Raw genomic sequence first — 9,734 nt, forward strand, 5'->3', positions numbered from 1 at the left:
GGAGGAGGAGGAGGAGGAGGAGGAGAAGGAGGAGGAGGAGGAAAGAGGAGAATGAGGAGGAGGTGGTGGGTCTTCGTGCATCTCCGGCTCGCGTCGGGGCTTATATCGATCACGAGAGAGTGTACGATATTCGAGAATACATTATACGGCGGACTCTAGCCTCTAGCCGGACCGCCTATAGTCACGCGGAATATAGACGGCAAGGCCGCTGCACTCGCTACATCCCTCCTCCCTCCCCTCCCACCCCTTCACTCTCGCCCTCACTCCCTCTCGGGGAGTTTCCTTTCTCTCTTTCTCTCTCTCTCTCTCTCTCTCTCTCTCTCTCTCTCTCGCGCTCTCTCGGGCGAAAGCTACTTCCTGCGCAACCGATGCCACCCCCGCCGTACGCCTGCTGCACGTCGCCGACGTCGCGGGATGCTGCGCGGCTGTATCCGCCGCCCCTCCTCTCCACCTTCTTCGTCTCCTTCTTGGGTATTTATCGTGGTACGTAGAGTGTAGTCGATTTACCGGAAAATAGTGAGGGATGTTTTACGCGCGTAAGGGGTCGTGATTCAAGTTGCATCTGTGTTATCGCGGAGCATGAGAGACTCCAAGGAGAGAAAAGCCCATTCCTCTGGGTTTAACGTCGCTTGCAAAAGACACCCCCCCCTCCCCCTCACCCTCCCCATAATCGGGATCTGAAATTGCGAGTTTCGTCGTCTCGTAAGAAAGCCGTCCGTCTGGTTTCGCCGGGAGTAAATCTCCGCCGTGATAAATGGCGACGACGACGACGACGACGACGAGCGCAGAGTCCGCACGGTCGCTCGTCACGCGATGCTCCCCCGGGGGCTCGCGGGGGATCTTCTCCGTCGGATCGGAACGTATACTCTCGCGAGGCGCGCGAGGAACATTAATCCAAAAGCTTTCTCGTAACATCCCCCGGGATCGTTCTCACTCGTGGGACTCGTCGTCGTTGTCTCTTCATCGTCTTCGTCGCCGTCTATCAGGGCGCCGAGAACGGTGGCCGAGGGGGGCTGCTAACTTCAGCCTGCTGGAGTGACGGAAGGCTGAAAGGCTGGGAGACTGCCGAGACTGCAGCGAGACAGAGAGGCTGGGAACACACCAGGGCAGAGAGGGCCCCCCCTCCCCCTCCGCCCCTTGAGTACGCACGGTAGGGGCAAGAGAGGACCTTGGCCTTTTCGCGGGGCAAAAATAAAACCTGTTGACACCGAAGCCCCGCGGACGCAAGGGACTCTCTCTCTCTCTCTTTCTCCCTTTCTTTCTCTCGTTCTCTTCCTCTGCCCCTCGGAGGTGCATATATTCGCAAAAGCGCGTTCATGTGCGCGCGCAAGTTGACGATTGGGAAGAGCGAGAGAGAGAGAGAGAGAGAGAGAGAGAGAGAGAGAGAGAGAGAGAAGACGCACGAGCGTATGAATTTTTGTGTTCTCCATCCATAGACGATTCTTTGTTAAAACCTTGTAAAGGAAGTAGCTAAGTGTCTACCGTTAGATCTACTTAGATACTCGGTCAATTCGATAAATTAAATACACGTCCGGGATCGACAACGATCGCTTCACGAAACGTAGGTTTTGCAACGCAGATTCGAGTGCAGGCTCTCGGAGATGGAACATGCGTCGCGTAGACGAGGCGCAGACAATAAGAAGCAGCCTCCGGTGATCTTACTCCGATGATTGCACACGTGCGCGCGCATCGAGCACGTACACACGTATACACGCACACGTGCGTATATATATATATATATGCACGCATCCTTTCTGCGATCGAACAGACGAATCCGCGCCGCTGACTCCCACGTTAGACGATAACCCCTTCTTGCTTGTTTATTAAGATTTTCCTCTTGGTGAGGCTAAAGATATGCGTAAGTCATTTCCTCGTTGTTATTCTACCTCCGACTGAAATATGTCGTCATTAACAGCGAAGAGTGTTCACGTATGTGTCTACTCTTAGTCGTGACGCTACCGTGTGTCTGAATGAGAAGAATGAATATGTAGATGTTGATGAATAACGGTATTATACAATCCATTAGAAGTACATAGAGGAAGCAATTTTATCTTAAATTTTATCCAATCTTCGAGAAGAGACAGAGAAAGAGAAGATAGGGGGAGGAGAAAATATACGTGTACGTTAATATCGACGAGTAGAACTTTTTAAATTCCAGCCTCTATTTTTTGAAGTAAAATCTCACTCCGAAAAAGTGAAAAGACTACCACTATTGGAAAAGAATGAAAATATTTCCTATACTCTTGAGTTAAGAGCGGCAGATTTTTATTCTTTTGGAATAGGATTTCACTCTTTTGGAGAGAGTGAGGATTCATTACAAAGAAAAGAAATATCATCACTTTTTAAGTATGAAAAGTATTTAAAAGTTCAGATAGGTATATGCAAATCTGAAAATAACTTAGACCATTAAAATCCAATTCTGTAGGAAACTCGAGTATGACGCAGCACAAAATTTTCACACGTCAATAATCAGTTTACTGTTCTATATAATTACTTTGATAATCCAAACACAAAATTATTTTCAGATCTGTAGCTAAATTTTTCATATACTCATACTTTAGCAAAGTCTTTCGTGCAGCGGTAAACAATTCCTGATAATTCACGAAATACGTAGAAGTCGTTAACGAACAGAACGCATCCGCTCTCGTTCCGCGGAGGCGCGCGCTTTAAGCGCGGAAGACGAACGGACGGACGGACGGACGGACGAACGGACGGGCGGTTTGTATGCAACGTACGTATGGGAAGAAGAATCGCGCACACCTGCACACGCGATCGAATCCAACCAATCTCGCACGCACTCTCACGTACGAGACGTAGGCACGCGCAGGTGTGCACGCATTGCGTCGTCGTCGACGTCGTCGACGGCGCGTTATACGTACTCACGCGCGCACACGCACAGAGAGGATCGGCAGCGCGGTACGCGGGGACAGGGTAATCCGCGCGCGTCCCCGTCGTGTCTCGTTCTCGGCTAGACAGCCCATAGACGGAGAATGGCTTTCGCGTCGGCTTTCGCGCCTTGGATTCCGACCGCGCCGCGCCGGTGAAGTGAAGTGAGGTGAGGTGTGGTGTGGTGAGGTGAAGTGAGGTGAGGTAACGAGAGACGTCATTCTCGAACGATATGAAAAGATCGTAATCGATCGGCTTGAACGCGCACGGAACGCTCCTGAAAGAACGCGCCGATGAAGTGGCGAGAAGCGTCATTCTCGGGTGATATGAAAAGATCGTAATCCAAACCTCTGGAGTGTGTGATGTTGTCGGAACTCTCCTAGGGACCAAATATCCCTTCGGTCGTGGATCCCTTCGTTGGTGAATTCGAATCTCTCGTTGGCAAAAGTGAAACGCCGATTTACTTTGAAGTTATGGACAGAATGATAAGAACAGGATTTTTAGGCCCATTTCTTTTCTACCAATGTGGATTAACTTTAATCCCGGTGTAATTTACTCTTTATCTTTTTCTAATTTTGGGAACTAAAAGAAGATAAAAAGTAAGTTAAACTGAGATTAAAGTTAATCTCAGTTCAACTTACTTTTTGTCTTCTTTCAAACTGGTAGATATTTTTTCGACATTGGTAGAAATGGGCATATTTTAGCAAACTGAGAGTCAGATGGATAAGAATTATGTCTTTTTCAGTCGATTTCAGAGAGAATTTTCTTAGAATTAATCATTTTAATTTGAAAATATGCGACGCGTGAGAGAAATTGAAAAATTGCGACAAGTAACAACTTCTTTCAATATTTTCGCAAAAAATTGACTAGTTGTCCAAAGAGTCTGTCGTTTAAAGAACATTGAATCTTTTGAAGACATCTTATAAGAAAAATATTCGTAAGAAAAATATTCAGAAATCCTCATTTTATTAAAATGTGATAGATGGACATTAATTCTTAGTACATGATAATTTTCATCACTTTATCAGATGTATCAAAACTGTTAAATAATTCTTATATATATTTTAAAATCATTAGAAAGTATTTATAAGGTTGTGTATTTAAAAAAAATTGTATATAAATGTTTTAATTAATTAACTTGATACTTTAGTTTTTCGAGGAAAATATAATAAATGTACAGAACACAAATGAATCAATCGTGTGTAATCGTGTTAAGAATTAATTTGAGAATATTGCCACATACTTTTACTGCAATAACGGTTCAATTTCATGGTTTCTTAGAGAATTAGCAGAACATTCACTCAAGGTGTGTTTAAAATTTGTAATTCGTTCTGTCAATTATTTGTATAAGAATATAAATAAGAATATAATATTTTGTAACAATTTATAGGAATTTTTTTTATTTATATTCTCACACAAATATTCTATATTATAAAATATTATAATATAGAACACAACCCTGGTGAAAATTTGTTTCAGAATTTTTCATATAATTCTTCAGAATTTCTATATAATTTTATCTCACATTTTTTATATGAATTAAAACATTTTTCAGAAAATTTACATCTTTTCTAAGAATATTTTCATATATGTTAATTCTGAAATATCGTAATATTTCTAAGATTTTTTGTAAGTATATTTTCTGATGAAATGTTATAAAATCTAAAAAGAATATTCTTTTTAAATTATGGAATGAGAAATTTCAGAATATTTCAGAATTCACTTGTATGAAAAATTCTGAGAGGAGATGTAAACTTTCCGTATACTCGTATTACTGAGTATTTCTGAAAAAACATGTTCCAATTCGTATAAAAATTATGAAAAAAATTTTCATCAGGGAAGTTTATTAAAAAAATATATAAATTTATAATATTATATAAATATTATATAAAAACTAATTTTATAATTATTGTACAAATAATAACATAAATTAATATTTTTAATATACGCTTTATAAAAATTTCATAATCATCCCAACTATCTATTGTGTTTGATTTTTCAAAATAAAATTAATCGTACGCACAAAGTTCCTCGTCATGTTCTTTCTTTGGGGGTGCAGCTGTATACTCAAGGTGATTACCGCACGTGGCGGGAAAGCGAGAAAGAAAAAAAAAAAAGACGGTAAACCGGGGGGGGGTCAAACGAAAATGCTTGTTGCATCGCGTTTCTGCGGTCATCGCAGCACCGTTGGTGCATCGGTGCCGCCATTTGGAAAGGAAACGCACGGCACAAAGGGGGCAGGGCCAAATGGTCGCGTCGGAAAAATTCTCATTTGGGTCCCGACCAATAGTGGACCAGCGTGCCCGGCGATGAAAAACCTACCGGTGGGAAAGGGTCGGCCGGCGTTCGGCTGTCGGGGTTCCAGATAATATGTCCGCTGTTTCTGACTGTTCCTTACGGAGCATCCGCGATCGAAATGCGCGATTTACGGCAAGGGTTAAATAACAAAAGGTAGACAGACGACTCTCTCACGCCCGTTTCTACCAATGTAGTTCAATTTCAATCCCGGTTCAATTTACTCCTCATCCCTTTCTGGTTCTAGGAATTGGAAAAAGATGAGGAGCAAGTTGAACCGAGATTAAAATTACTCTACATTGTAGAAACGAAGAGGGTCAGAGGGTCGAAGAAATGAAACGCACGGTTGCATCTCTGGATGCGCCATACCGGTAACTCGATTCGGAAGAAGGTTCTTCTTTTCGTCGAAAGTTCCCGGAAGAAAAGTTCCCCGTGGTTTGCAGGCTCCGCCCAGAGAGACGACGAGTGCTTGGGAGCGCGATGAAACGCGAGTGGCGTTCGATGTCGGCGATCGAGGTGATAAAGGAGAAATTAAATGTGGGAATTTATTGGCAGCTGATCGAGATTAGCGGAACAAGTCCGCGCAAAATGCTGTTACAAGCTGCAAATGAATTTTACGTCTCAATTAACGCGATTATTCTTTTCTCTATAAATTCACGCGGGTTGTTTACAATAGAAACTGAGGAACGGATTGACCAACATTCTTCTCAATGCGACTGCCAGGGCCCCACCCCGCGGAATGTACGGTGGAACGCATTCGGATTAATTCAGGAACTACCGATTAACGCTGATAGTGCGAACTTTAAATCGCTTGTCAAAGTGAACTGAGAGATTCGACGCATTTCTATTTCAAAATATAGATTAACTCTTTCCGTTTCTCACTTCTAGAGCGGCACACCCAAAGGAAGTCCTTTTACTTTGCTAAGCTGTAATTTTTTTTTTATTAATAAAGATACACTATAAAGACATTTAATTGATACTGTTAAAAAAAAAATTATTACACTGAGAAAAAAACGTTCATTTGACTAAATTAATTTAATTCGTTTTTACTTTTTTTTTTTTGTCGATGAACAATATTTATAAGTCAAACTTATTATATTTGATTTAAATATTAAAATAGGAACGTGAAAAAAAGGTAACGAATGAATGAGGAATAACTGTTTGTAATGAAATCCCCTTCTTGACTTAGTAAATGCTGAGGAGGGTAAATTCTATTCTATATTTTGCTTGAATACATATTATACATTTTTCAACGAAGTAAATAATTAAATTAAATAGTTAAATTAAATTAATTTAAAGAAATAAATAATTGTTCCTCAGTGTACGATATGATCATTTTTATGCGATATTTTTCATAATAAATGAGATATGATGAGATAAAACGGTATAGAGTGGCAATGAAAGATTAATTTATATATATATATATATAAATCTCAGTTTAACTTACTTTATTTTTTTCAAATTCTTATGTTCACTTCCACGAATATAATTTAATTTTAATCCCGGTTTAATTTTTTTCTAATTTTTGGAACTAGAAAAGGATAGAAAGTAAATTAAATGGAGACTAAACTTAATCTAAATATTGGTAGAAATGGACATTAGAATTAGAAGAAAATGAAAAGTTGGACCGAAATTAAAATTAATCTACATTGATAAAAAAATGAATATAAGAGGATTCGGAAGAAAAGTGAAGTAGCAATAAAAAAATCGGCTAATATTAGCAGTGTGATCGTCTACGATCTAGAGAGTTAGTCTAAGTACAAGACTTATACTCTTCAAATTTCTTCAAGTTTCAAATAGGCTTCAGACGAACAATGTTCTAACGTTAACAAGACGAGCTTGAATAGTTACTCTCTACCGTAATATTTTTCTCCAATCTCTTAAAATTGCCAAGATTAAAGACTGCACCTTTCCAAGTGTCTAGGAATAAACACATCCATTCTCTCTTCGCTTCGCTGCTTTCAAATGGCTTTGAGAATATAATACAGAGAGTGTGCGATTAATTCGAATTAACGTAATCCAGGGAAATCGAGGCTCGTAAGGGTCGAATTAACGAAATCGGTAACTTAAACCGCCGGCTTAACAGGATTTAAGACAGAATCCCGAATCTCCGAAACTACCTCGCGTTCTACCCTGCGATCCCGTGTACCTGGCCACCCGGCAATTTTACCAATCACTTGTGAATTTCGATTCAGATACATTTCCTGATTTCCATGCGATCGGCGCCGCGACGCCACGCGTGGCGTCGCGTGAGCGCGTCGTCGATCTTCCGACAGGCTATACTGGCTATATAGGCTTCGTAGACAGAATTTCCTTTACCTCGGCTCGCGTCCACGATCCTCCGGGACGTTCCGTTTCGACAGTGGGACATGTCGCTCCAAATCCGCAGAGGAAATCCGCCACGGACAGTCCGGTGGGCAGTTGCAGTTGCAGTTGCAGGCCAAGAGAAGAGAGCGCGTCGACACATAACGTATATAAGTACATATATATATATATATATATACATACATATATATATATATTTGATCGGGAACCGTCGGTTCCGCTCGTACCGTCGTCAGGTCGCCGCTCTCCGAGAGAGATCACTGCCCTCACGCACACCCGACGAGGCTTTCTCTCGTTCCTCCGTGTCAGACCGCCGGGGGCCAGTAACGTATCGCGAAACGACCGAACCACTAACCGATTCGCGCGCTTGACAACGGCGACGACGGCGACGACGAGACGGCACACGTAATCAGTCCGCCGGTCGAAGATGACAGGCCGTGCGCGCGATTTCCGGTCTACCGCGAGTCTTGCGCTCGGCAACAGAGAGAGAGAGAGCGAGAGAGAGAGAGACGGAGAGAGGGAGGGAGGGAGAGTTCGGAGCAATGGACGAGATCGCGGAGCGGGTTGAACGGAGACGTCGGGCGAAGAACGAGGGAGAAGAAAGAGAAAGACGACGTGGAGGAGTAGGAGGAAGGGAAAGGGGAGAGGGAGAGAGAGAGAGAGAGAGGAGAGAAACGCGCGCGACGCAGCGTCCAGGAAAAGTAGTCGCGCACAGCGACGGCCTCCTCTCGTTGGTCCGACGGATCCTTTTTTTTTTTTTTCGCGGACCCCCGGCGTTCCTTCGCGTTGTCACTCGGGATTTCCGGCGGTGCGTAACACGCGAGTCGCACGGAATTGCCGGACACACGACGGCGCGGGGTCGGGGACCCGCCGTTGATTCGGACGCGACGACGTTTCTTCCGCGGGTGGTCATCGCGCCGGTGAGACAACTGGACAACGTCGCGCGGAGTGGACGATGCTCGACGTGAATATTGTGGCGCGAGATGCGAAACCGAGAAACGCACGAAAGGACGGCAACGTCGGCGGTGGTGGCGGCGGCGGCACGTCGACTCCGGCCGACTCCGACCGACTCGGCTTCGACGGCCGTCCGACTCTCCTGTCTCCTCCCGTCTCCCGTTCCGTATACCCATTCCCCAACACGATTCGCACGTGTGTACGTATAATGTACGTGCACGCGCGCGCGCGCGCACGCGCGCACGCGTGCGTGCCGTCGCGAATTCGCCGGCAAGCCGATTCGCGACTCGCCCGCGTTGCTCTCCTCGATTGGAGCAAGAGGGTAAAAATAAGAGAGAAGGAGAGGAATAGAACGAAGGGAACGTGAAACGGAAGTTGTATTGGAACTGGATGTAGTCCCCTTCGTGTATATGTACGTATATACATGCGTACATGTGCATGTGCATAGGCTTCTATTCGCGTTGATTCGCATTTCGCGTGCAGTCTGAAATCCGTAAGGGGTATATGCATGACGCGCGCTTCGGACGAGGGATTGGTTGCCATCTGTACGATCACGCGGGAACCTAGTTCCGTGAATCGATCGAACCAGATCGAACAGCGACGACCGCGTATTCGAATTCTTCAATGAAATTTTTCAATTTTTTTTAATTTATATAATTTTTCAAAACTTTATATTAATTCCCGAATTTCTCAATAATTTTAATTTTTTAAAAGTTTTCATATACTCAGAATTTTTAAAAAAATTTCTCAATAATTTTCTAACTTTTTAGAAAGTTTACCAGAATTTTTTTCCAGAATTTTTCATGAATCCTGAAATATAAAACTGTATATAATCCACGGTATTAGAAATCGCTCCGATCCAGCAAACGCCAAGTTATACTAACTTATGTGTTGGTTAATTTTCCACATAACAATAAAAAATCTAACATAATACAATTATATATTAGTTATATTGAATGGAAAATTACAACCAACAAATACGTTACTTGAAGCGTATTTTCGTTATCCAATCAGAAGCGACAGGAAATCAAAAGAAGATAGCCTTAGTCGCAATTGTTTCTAGTTGCATAACGAAAAAACGCCCTTGGTGTTTATCAGAGAAATTTCGACCAACGAAATAATTAACAAATAACATTTAAACAATTCGATCACATGACCAATGCGATTGGCTAATTCTTTCACCATCTGAGAATAGAGATTTCAAACTGATTTCTAGTATCGTGAATACAATTTCTTATTCTGTAATTTCTAATACCATATAAAATATAAAAAAA

Source organism: Trachymyrmex septentrionalis, unplaced genomic scaffold, assembly GCF_001594115.1.
Source record: "Trachymyrmex septentrionalis isolate Tsep2-gDNA-1 unplaced genomic scaffold, Tsep1.0 scaffold32, whole genome shotgun sequence".
Lineage (NCBI taxonomy): Eukaryota > Metazoa > Arthropoda > Insecta > Hymenoptera > Formicidae > Trachymyrmex > Trachymyrmex septentrionalis.